Below are 11,867 nucleotides of genomic sequence, written 5' to 3' on the forward strand. Positions count from 1 at the left end.
CTTTTTCCGGTCCGATTTGGAATCAATGGTTCCAAATCGGACCATCCCCTGGTTCGAATCGAAAACTCCTATTTTTATGAATTTTTAGATAAAATTTTCAAGTATTTTAATGTGTATTTTTCTTAGTATTGAGTAAAAACGAGCAATTTGATAGTCAAAGATAAACATTTTTTCGGAAAAGAAATTACTGTTTATATTATTATAATTGAAATTAATAAAACTCAACTAATTTGAGTCTGATGGCTCATGATATTTTACTGATGTAATTGTTTGGTCAGATCTGATCAGCTGATCACCAGTACTACAACCAGGCCTATAAGTTATTCACTGTACTATCCGATTTGGACACGGGTCCTTTCGAACTTTAGAACAAATTTTACAATAAACCGCAAAAGTGATCACAAAATGCTTAATATTTTTGAATTCTACACTCTTTAATTATCTTAAATCAATTACTTTTCAAATTTTTAACACCTTTAAATAATGATTTACAAGGATTTTATTTTTTAAAAAAATTTTGGCACGCTGGTTGAAAATACATATTTGCGTCTATTTTATGAATGTTATGACAGAGAACTGTCAAACTGCTATCACATGTTCGGTGTCTTATAAAGACTTTACATTATAAACAGTACGCAAATCTACTTAACCGTATTCATTTAAATTAAAATGGTCCTATTTGGAACACGGTTCGATTTAGACCACTCTCCCCTACATATATGTATATGTACACAACTCTCACCTTCGACTTTCACCCCTTGCTTCAGGGGCGCACGACTCTCACCTTCGACTCTCATCCTTGAAAAGTCGTGCGCCCCTGAAGCAGGGGGGAGGAGAGGGTGAGAGTCGTGCGCCCCTGAAGCAGGGGAGAGGGAAAGGTGAGAGTCGTGCACCCCAGAAGCAGAGGGGAGGAGAGGGTGAGAGTCGTGTGCCCCTGAAGCAGGGGAAAGGGAAGGTGAAAGTCGAAGGTAAGAGTTATGGCGTGGCACCCAGTTGGACACGGCTCAATTGGACACGAGCCACTCACAGCGCTTGAGACTACAAAGTTCCTCAGCACCGGTCGCTGTTATTGGTGGTGTCCAATCGAGCCGTGGTCAATCGGGATCACCCCGAGTCGTGCGCCCTTGAAGCAGGAGGAAGGGGAGTGAGAGTCGAAGGTGAGAGTCGTGCGCCTCTTTGCAGGGGCGAGGGTGGAAAGTCATATTTCCTTAATCAGTTCACTCCATATCTCTTTTACTGCCCAGAATTATCTAACTTTTTATGTAAAGCAGTGAAATAATTACTAACTTTTTAACCGTTAATAACTTTTTAACGAATAACGAGCGACGGCTAAAACTTGTTAGAGGTCACTCACGGTCGTGACTTTGACAACATATGTCAAGGTCAAGGACATTGGGGGGGGGGGGGTTCCGTAATTCTACCGAAAATTGTTCTAGCTTGCCTAGAAGCTGAGTTATCAGGTTCCAAAATAGACTCAATTTTTTTGCAAGATTATGGTTCAGTACTGCCGGCATTCGCGTTATCCGATGTGCACCACGAGGAAGTTGCTCGGTCGGACTTTGCACATTATGGTGTGCGTGCGTGCGTGCGTGTGTGCACGTGTGCGTGCCTGTATGTCGAGAACGTTGAGATGCGTTAACCGTCACCGCCGTCGTCGTCGCCCGGCACACGCTACCGACCGAATCGAGGAAACGCGGATCACGCCTAGGTGGAGATAATACTCCGTGGTATTATTCCGTGGATAATATTCCTGTCGCTGTCGGTTCTACACCTGCCTATATCCACCCACAACTTCTGCTTCTCCCAAGCTCTACCTCTTTCTCTCTCTCGCTCGCCATCCTTCATGCTTTTGCTGTTTGTTCACTGATTATCCAGCGATTTTTCTCGTCACCGTTTTTAAGTAAACTTTGCGCTCCTCACCGACGCTTCATATTACATTATATGTTCCCTGTTCTTTTTGTTAACTCCATTTCTTCCAGTCAACGATTCTCTATCTTTTGTATCTTTCTGCTTTTACCGGGGATTTCAAGGAAGACCATTCCGTTCCACAACATGCATTTCATCCTATTCTACTTTATTCTTTGCTCTATTTTTCTGGCTTTTTCTATTCTTCATTTTGATCGTTGGCTATTTGTATCTTTAAGTTATTATCTTCGAAATAAGCGTCGAGCGTCATCATGAAAAAGCACCTTTACATCACTGAACTATATATACATTGCAATAGACATCGAAGAAAATTCGTGGCCGTAATTGATCAGCCGCCATTTTAATTTGATGCGATATTTGAGCGAATCAAAAGCGTTTGCGCGCACGTTGCAATCGATGTATCGATCGATGTACTATCGATGTATGGAAATCTATATGGACATAAATGGTATATAAACAAAAACAATGTCACTTTAACACTCAGGCACACAATACTTCATGTTGATACTTTGTAGATAGTCACGCGATTTTATAATCCTTCAAATACTAGGTGTACAAGTATGAAGTGTGGATTTGAGACAACAGATGGTGCACCAATGCAGTGTGTAGTATAAAGATTTGACGTATATGCCATTTTGTTGTGCCATCAACAAGTGTCAAACGCGCATAAGTGATAAATTGAAAAAGTGTTTGCATAGTATTGTTTTGCTGTGTTCAATATGTCGAAATTTGTGCCAAATAAAGAGCATTCGCGGACAGCATTAATTTTTTGTTTTCATTTGAAGAAAACTGCTACTGAATCATACCGTTTACTTCGAGAAGCTGGTGAACATACTCTATCGCAAGATACGTGTGAACGATGGTTTCGGCGTTTCAAAAGTGGTGATTTCGATGTTGTAGACAAGGAACACGGAAAACTGTCAAAAAGGTACGAAGATATAGAATTGCAAGCATTGTTAGACGAAGACGATTCACAAAAACAACTCGAGCAATTGAACGTTAGTCAACAAGCTGTTTCCAATCGCCTACAAGAGATGGGAAAGATTCAGAAGGTCGGCAGATGGATACCACATGAGTTGAACGAGAGACATATGAAGAGGCGCAAAAACACATGTGAAATTTTGCTCGAACGATACAAAAGAAAGTCGTTTTTGCATCGTATCGTTACTGAGGATGAAAAGTGGATATATCTTGAGAATCCCAAGCGCAAAAAATCATGGGTAGACCCAGGCGTACCATCCACATTGACCGAATCGCTTTGGCAGGAAGACGATGCTCTGTGTTTGGTGGGACCAGAAGGGTGTGGTCTATTATGAGCTGTTAAAGCCTGCTGAAATGGCTAATACCAAACGCTACCAACAACAATTGATCGATTTGAACCGTTCGCTACTCGAAAAACGACCAGAATATCGAAAAAGGCAACACAAGATCATTTTTCTCCATGACAATGCTCCATCACATACGGCAAAACCGGTTTGCGACACATTGGAAGCACTCAGCTGGGAAGTGCTAGCCCATGCGGCTTACTCACCAGACTTGGCTCCTTCCGATTACCACTTGTTTGCATTGATGGGTCACGCACTTGCTGAGCAGCGCTTTGGTTCGTACGAAGATGTGAAAAAATGGCTCGATAAATGATTCGCGGCAAAAGGAGAAGATTTTTACTGGCGTGGTATCCACAAATTACCCGAAAGATGGGAAAGATGGGAAATGTAACTAGCAATGGAGCATACTTTGAATAAACCATTTTTTATCATTCTTCCGAATTTAACGTGTTTTTTTTTTGGAAAAAAAATCCGCATTTCATACTTGTACACCTGGTATTAACCTCACACACTATAATCTTGCTGACATATGCGTCTTACTTCTTCGTGCGAGAATATGCAGAATACGAAAGTCTAAAAGAGTAACATAAACTCAATTGCGCGTTTGAAACCGGTCACACTTTCTAAAAATGATGACGCAATCCGATCACGCCGGTAGACGATTACCAACGATCACCGTCTCATATGCCATATGCGTCTTACTGAAGAACACTAAACGTAAGTGCGCATGAGCACCTGAAAGCTTCTGATTCGCTGAAATATCACATCAAATCAAAATGGCGGCTGATCAATTGCGGCCACGATTTTCTATGCATCACAGCGGAGATGCCCATTCCAGTGTATATATAAGGGTGCTTTCCAAATGCAATATCCCTAGACACTTTCTTGCACACGGTGACACAAGTTGCGTTCCAATTGTCCGTTATCGTCGACACAACACTACACATCCGTACTCAGTCGACAGCTGTGTAAGCTTGTGTTTTCGAGTGACAATTACATGTTACTAACTGCGATGGATATAAATGTGATTGGGAAACGTTGAGTGGCCGGCACTTTTACTTTTTTTTGTCTAATACAGACGGAAAAAGCTACATTTAATCTAACTCCATCCAAACGGATCCCAACCTTGCACAATGAACACATTCTGTTCTAACTGAATCGTGCACAACGTTACACTTTGTGCACTCCTGAGTACGTTTGTGTTAAGATGTGTTAAGTAATTGGAAAGCACTCATAGTTCCGTGCTTTACCATATTCATAGTCCTTCCTTATTTTAAGGGTGGAGGAAGCCTCCATGAAGGATTCCTCGATTCTCCAAGATCTCCTTTTGTTTCATAAACGGATCTCAAGCCTGCCTTCCCGAAGGAAGGATATTTTAGGGATTTTACTAACCTACTAAGGATAGCTTGTCACAATTAATATATAGTATATACATTGCTACGTCCGAGGTTCCGCACGCATGGAACCTGAGGGGGTGGACGCAACGCGAATCGAACCGCCGTATCGCCGGTCCTAGCTCCGGACCGCAAGGGAGCTAGGGGAGGGACCGACTTAACGGGAGGCACTTCGCTTCGCCCTTTGGCCACTTGGTAGAGCCGGGTTCCGAGGGAGGACGAAGCGGAAGCCTCTCTCGAGATCGACGCTCCGCTGAGTGCCGCTCGAGGCAAACGCACAGGTTAAAGGCCGGGAAACTGAGTCAGTGTGCCGTAAGGGCATATTTCTATCCCAGTTAGGCCAGTGCGTTCGATGCCTTTCGGCCTTGGAAATAAATCCAAAGGGCCGGGGATTGGACTAAGTGCAATCGTGGTGTGACGTTACGAATACGAGGAGATGTTGTTCGGGAATAAAATGGTCAGAGTTTTAATAATTTCGTAATTTAATTAAATTTTGAACTGTCGTTATATCAGGTTTTATTTATATATAAAATAATAATATATGTGTAAGTGTGCGTGCGTGCGTGCGTGTGTGTGTGTATAAAAAGGAGTAAGTTACGGAAAGAATAGCGAGAGAATAAAAGACTGCAATGTTTTATTTTCTTTTATGTAGGAACTAAAAAGGGAGTAAGACAGAAAGAAATAAATAAAAAAGATCAAATAACTGAAAAGAAACTAAATGAAATATTGAAATGAATTACTGAAAGAAAAACAGAGAGGGATTGGAGAATAGAAATATACCGATTTACTACTGAGATGCTCATCGGTGGAAGTTCTCCGGGCAGGATGTGTGAGGTTGACGGTGTTCTTCAGCACTGACTCTAAACTCTAAGCTTTACGGATTGATTGTGAAAAGAAATGTTTTATTTAGCGAGTCGACTCCGAGAAAAGATTCTGTCTATGTCCTCCGTTTGTCTCTGTCGACTTCGATTAGTACGTGTTCTCTCGACTCCGGAAAAATAAAAAAGGCAAGACTGGACAAACAAGAGTGACGAAAACAAGTCTGATTTAACAAAATAAAAAGGCAAAAGTGATGCTGCGGACCGCGGAACCGCGGTTTATATAGCGGTTTTTCCTTTAATTGGTGAGGTTCTAATTTGGGTGGTGGGATATTTTTCTGGATTTTGGGTTGGTCGAGATTATGGGGGAGGAAAGGAGTCGATTGGTATCAACAAGTGTCTTCTTAAATTTATGGTTCTTCTAAATTTATGGGAAAATGCACGTGCACTGTCGGCACGCGCCCGTCAAACGTTTCCCGTATGGAAAGAGACACTGAAAATTTCGAAAAAACACTGAAAATTAAGTGTGAACACTCAACTTTGAGTGTTAACATCTGAAAATTAGGTGTTAACACTCAAAGTTGAGTGTTAACACTTAATTTTCAGTGTCTCTTTCCGTAAGGGTTTCCTTGGACTTCTCATGTCACTTTTATTTTACATCGTGAGAATCGTCCGCGACTTACTTGTCGGAAAAATGTTTAGGCGCCAGTACTGACATTAATTGTCGTTTTTAATGTCGCTGTCCAAGGGAAGTATCATCGGCGGTGCATTAGCTCCCTGCGTTCACCGATTCTAACTTAATTTTATTTGGCGTTAATGGAGACACTGGAGTCTTTTGCTTTAAACTTTTTCGTGGAAAAGATTTTTATTACTTTTCTTAGAAGTCTTAGCGGTTGATAACCCCTAGGTCTCCATGAGAAAGAGAAAAAGAGGCAGCGTGAGTCCGCTGGACGTAACACATACCTAATATCGTGAATTACGAATAATAAATGTTATAAAGGCATTGTTGATTAAATAAAGTCGTGATTAAGCATTTTGCAACAATAATGGACAAAAATAAAACTAATAGCGAATTTGATTGCTCACTGATGCACATTAAAACCGCCGTACATACACAAAATAACGTAAATATATGTTTATAAATAAACATAGAAATCGATTAAATTATAAAATACTCAATACATTTTATTGTACTGTTAGGTAAAATATATATTTTGTAATTCGAAATATTTGTATTTTATTTTTATACTCAAATTAAATCAGTGTACAACGGCTTTAATATGCATCAGTACTTTCAATCGAATTCGCCATAATGCTTATTATACGAAGAAGGAGAAAATGCTTTTGGTGCAGTTCATTTCCGTAAAAAAAGCTATAAAAAATAATTATCGATGCGATAGATCTAAATTAAAAGCTACTGAAAGTAAAAAGATCGGTGTCACGAACTAAATTTGGAGGTTTGCTTGGTTAAGAAAGCTGCACTTCTTCCTCAAGGAAACTCGTAACCTCCCTTGAGAAAAGAAAGCTAATAAGGCTCTCTGTTTGGTCAAGGAAGGTTTATGAAACGTGAAACAAGGAATCCTCATTTCTCAAGGAAAGACTATGAATACGGGTATTAGCGTTTACGAGTTCCGTGAATGGTCTAGCGTAGCGTTGGTAGCGTTTAACATTCGTCAAAGTTAGATAAATGCTCAAGGGCATTCTATTCTCGAGTGGCACCAAACTTTTCTCTCTTTAGAATTTTGCAGAGGAAGGGCCACCACACACAAAATGATATAAACTGCATAAGCATAACACAAGATCGCTAGACCAGTGAGTATCTTATGTAAATCAACATGGCGTCTTTATGTTGCATGTTTATTGGTTCAGTGGCTTTATGCTAGTGGTTATGCAGCTTATGTAATTTTGTATGTGATGGCCCTAAGAGTATATCCACACAAATTTGTGTAACCGCATAAACGTAGGGTGCCGTCCCCTGTACAGTGCAGTGTATTAATTCGTTGAGTCATAATAGTGACCCGACTTATCGATAATAAGAAAATGCAGTACTAAAAAGTTGATAAAAAATTCTGAAAAATTCTTAGAATTCTATGAGAAGAAAAGAAATTATTTTTATCTCTTGCAGTTTTTCTGTAAAGTTGATATTTAAATAAAAAATAAACGTCCATACGTCGCTACCACAGTTAAGTACATACAGTATGGACACTGAGCGTCGATACCTTTGATGTAGTGGGTCCCAGGTCACATGAATCGCCGCCATGTTGTGAGTTGGAAAAGCGTTTATAAATTTGAATTTTTATAAAGCTACAGAATAATTTTTCTAAAAAAAAAAATACATAATTCGTTCGTATCATGAAAATTATTTATAACGAGTATCTTTTTAAATCAAAATTATAATAATATATAATAATATAATGTTAACGAACTTATTATATATAAAGATAATTCACAACAATAATAATAATAATATTAAACAGTAATAAGTAAATTAAAAATAATAATTGATTAAATACTATATGAAAATTGTAATTGAATAATTATGTATGAAAAAATAACATATTGCATGAAAATTGTAATTAAATGTGAAGTTGTAATTTAATATACGTACACAAATATATACTTTATTACGAGAATACTTTATCGTATACAAATATAACAGTCTACACAATATAGCGTCTCCAAAAAAATTTGATTTAATTTTTTAGTAAAACTTAATTTTATCCATCCATCCATAAGGAAAAAAGGCATGAAACGCTCGAAGTTGGCCGTATGTCGCGATCTCATTGTTGACGCTTTATTCCTTCTATCATTGGTCCTCAGTACATCGCAAATTGCACCGATGAGACGCATTTCGTGACGTTCAATGAAATTTAAATTTATACCGCTAAAAGTATAAATAACGCTTTTTTCAATGACCGTTTTAATGATCACACGTGTAGTAGGATATTATATTGACTGTGTAGAATCACTTTAAAGGATGATGGTGAATGATAATGAATGAACAATCGTCGTTTCACAGAAGATGGATCATCGCGCGTGTGAAAGATTAGTGCGGGATATTAATTATAGCGCCGAGTTATTTTACAATAATAAAGTAGAAAAATAATAAATAGCGATAAGGAATTGAAACTAAAGGAAAATAGGTGTGACAAGATATTTTAATTTCAGTTATTATTCATTTTTCATGAAAAGAAAAGATACGTTTTTTATAAAAAGAAAAGGATTGAACAGAAAGGAAAAGGTAAGGAAATAGGAAAGCAAATGGTTTAAAAAGATGCAAAAAGAAGGATGATGAGAAATTTTTCTTTCTTCTAATTAATAAAAGAATAAAAGATAAAAAGAAGAGGAAATAGAAATTATTAATATGATATCATATATAGAGAACGTTTCTAAAAAGCTGTACAAAATGTCTATTACGTTATAAATATTTAAGAGACTAGAGAGATACGAAATCAGATATTGGTGAGAGAGGAGAGACGAGAGATAAAAAATGAGAAGGAAGCGAGAAAGGCAAAGAAAAAACGAGATATAGGTGAGAGAAGCAATTTAACTATAGAATTTAATCTTAAAATTATATCGTTGTTGTTAAAAATTATAATTCGAGATACTTTATGTTTAGTATCTGTACATTTTTATAAATAAAATGTATTGTAAACAATTTATTTTTTAGTATTGACGAAATAGGGATGAGAGTGGCTAAACAAGAAATTGGTAGGAAGAAAGAGATTTAAGGCAAGTGATGAGACGCGATAGATGCAAGAGCCGAGAGATGAAAGAAGGAAGAAACTGGATAGAGCTGAAAGATGAAAGAGGAGATTTGAGAGATACGTTTTAATTACGTTATATTTGTGTTATATTTTATTTTCAGTTATAGTTGATAACATCGTTAACGTTAGAGTAACAATGTTTTTCGTGTTGGAGAGCATGCAGCACGTTGCCTAACAAGATGAAAGAATGAAAGAATGGGAAAAGGAAAAAAAATAGGAGGAGAGATGTAGGAAAGAAAAAAGAAAGAAAAGAAAGGGAATAAAATAAAGAATAAAGGAGAAAAAGAAGAAAAAATACCAAGTAATATGATACAATAATATACAAAGAATGTTCCTAAAAAAAACTGTATAAAACATTTTTATTATATTATTATTGACACTTGATACTTTTTCATTAAAAAGTATTAATGCATTGTATTATATTTTATTTGCAGTTATAGTTGTTAATATCGTTAACGTTACAGTATCAATGTCTTTCGTGTTGGAGAGCATGCAACACATTGCCTAAAAAGAAGAAAGAATGAAATAATGGAGAAAGGAAAAAAATAGGAAAAGGGATGTAGGAAAGGAAGAAGAAAAAAGAAAGAGACGAGAGATGAAGAATCAGAAAGAAGCAAGAAAGAAAAAACAAGATACAGGTAAGAGAAGAAATTTAACTATAGAATTTAATCTTAAAATTATATCGTTGTTATTAAAAATTAATAATTCGAGACACTTTATGTTTTATATCTGTACATTTCTATAAATAAAATGTAATAATTCGAGATACTTTATGTTTAGTATCTGTACATTTTTATAAATAAAATGTATTGTAAACAATTTATTTTTTAGTATTGACGAAATAGGGATGAGAGTGGCTAGACAAGAAATTGGTAGGAAGAAAGAGATTTAAGGCAAGTGATGAGACGCGATAGATGCAAGAGCCGAGAGATGAAAGAAGGAAGAAACTGGATAGAGCTGAAAGATGAAAGAGGAGATTTGAGAGATACGTTTTAATTACGTTATATTTGTGTTATATTTTATTTTCAGTTATAGTTGATAACATCGTTAACGTTAGAGTAACAATGTTTTTCGTGTTGGAGAGCATGCAGCACGTTGCCTAACAAGATGAAAGAATGAAAGAATGGGAAAAGGAAAAAAAATAGGAGGAGAGATGTAGGAAAGAAAAAAGAAAGAAAAGAAAGGGAATAAAATAAAGAATAAAGGAGAAAAAGAAGAAAAAATACCAAGTAATATGATACAATAATATACAAAGAATGTTCCTAAAAAAAACTGTATAAAACATTTTTATTATATTATTATTGACACTTGATACTTTTTCATTAAAAAGTATTAATGCATTGTATTGTATTTTATTTGCAGTTATAGTTGCTAATTAATAAGAGTGATAAGGCTCAATAAATTATAAATTACTGTCACATTAGAGGGCTACGAGCCAAAAATTAAACTATAACGTTGGTAATGGTAATAAGAATATAAATATATCAACGCAAGTTAAGCATATAATTAGTCGCAACAAGTAAAAATAGAGTAATAAAGGAAATGTAAAAATATATATGATATCATACGTTTCAACCTCGATCGGGTCATTCTCAATGTTTTAATACAAGAATAATTCGTTGAGTCGAAGAAAACAAAGAATTTGATCCTTCTTACCAGATTGAAGAAGAAAAGTTACATTGATGAGTTCACTTATAAAAGATTGCTTACCACAGATAGCAACACACCGTGGGCTTATGGATTAACAAAAATCCATAAACAGGGGAATCCATTGAGAGTCATAGTGTCATCCATTAATAGTCCGTTGTACTGTCTATCTTTATATTTACATAATGTAATTAAAAACAATATACCTGAAGCTCCTAGCCATATCAAGGATAGCTTTCATTTAGTCGACAAACTAAATGGACTACATTTTAATTCCAATTATGTTTTAACTTCTTTTGATGTGGTATCTCTTTTTACTAATGTTCCTGTGGGTCTGGCGATAGACAGTATAAAAAAGAGATGGAATTATATATCATGTAAAACTAATATTCCACAGGACGAATTTATAATTGCGGTTAATCTAGTCTTGAATTCTACTTTTTTCTCTTTTAATAATAAGTTTTACAAACAGATTTTTGGCACTCCAATGGGTTCTCCTATGTCGCCAATAATTGCTGACATAGTAATGCAAGATTTGGAAGAGTCAGCAATTAATAAATTACTCATAAAACCATTATTCTATTACAGATATGTCGATGACATTATCTTGGCTCTTCCATCTGATAGTATTGATGACACTTTAAATATATTTAATTCTTTACATAACAGACTGCAATTTACTATGGAAGTTGGTAGCGAAAATGGTTTAAATTTTCTAGACACTCGAGTTATTATTGAGGATCAAAGAATTATATTTGATACATATCATAAAGCAACATTTTCTGGTAGATTTTTAAATTTTCATTCTAATCACCCACTTTGTCATAAGAAAGGCATTATCATTAGCATGGTGGATAAGATTGTTCGTTTGTCTCATCCTCGCTTTCATCAAAAAAATTTAATTGATACTATTCAAATATTTCTTAATAATTGCTATCCTTTATCTCTTATTTTCTCTACTATTAATAATAGAATAAAATACCACATTCA

The 11,867-nt window shown here is 36.0% G+C and overlaps 1 long non-coding RNA gene across 2 annotated transcripts in view; it reads left to right on the plus strand.

Annotated features, from left to right (window-relative positions):
- The first annotated feature begins 9,830 nt into the window (after positions 1-9,830).
- Positions 9,831-11,867, plus strand: part of LOC108770292 (uncharacterized) — a 4,653-nt gene continuing 2,616 nt past the window's right edge. For both annotated transcript variants that reach the window (XR_001940585.1, XR_001940584.1), the window contains exon 1: positions 9,831-9,868. This is a non-coding gene — a long non-coding RNA (uncharacterized LOC108770292). The remainder of the gene's footprint in view (positions 9,869-11,867) is intronic.

The sequence above is a fragment of the Trachymyrmex cornetzi genome, unplaced genomic scaffold (assembly GCF_001594075.2).
Source record: "Trachymyrmex cornetzi isolate Tcor2-1 unplaced genomic scaffold, Tcor1.1 scaffold1231, whole genome shotgun sequence".
Classification (NCBI taxonomy): domain Eukaryota; kingdom Metazoa; phylum Arthropoda; class Insecta; order Hymenoptera; family Formicidae; genus Trachymyrmex; species Trachymyrmex cornetzi.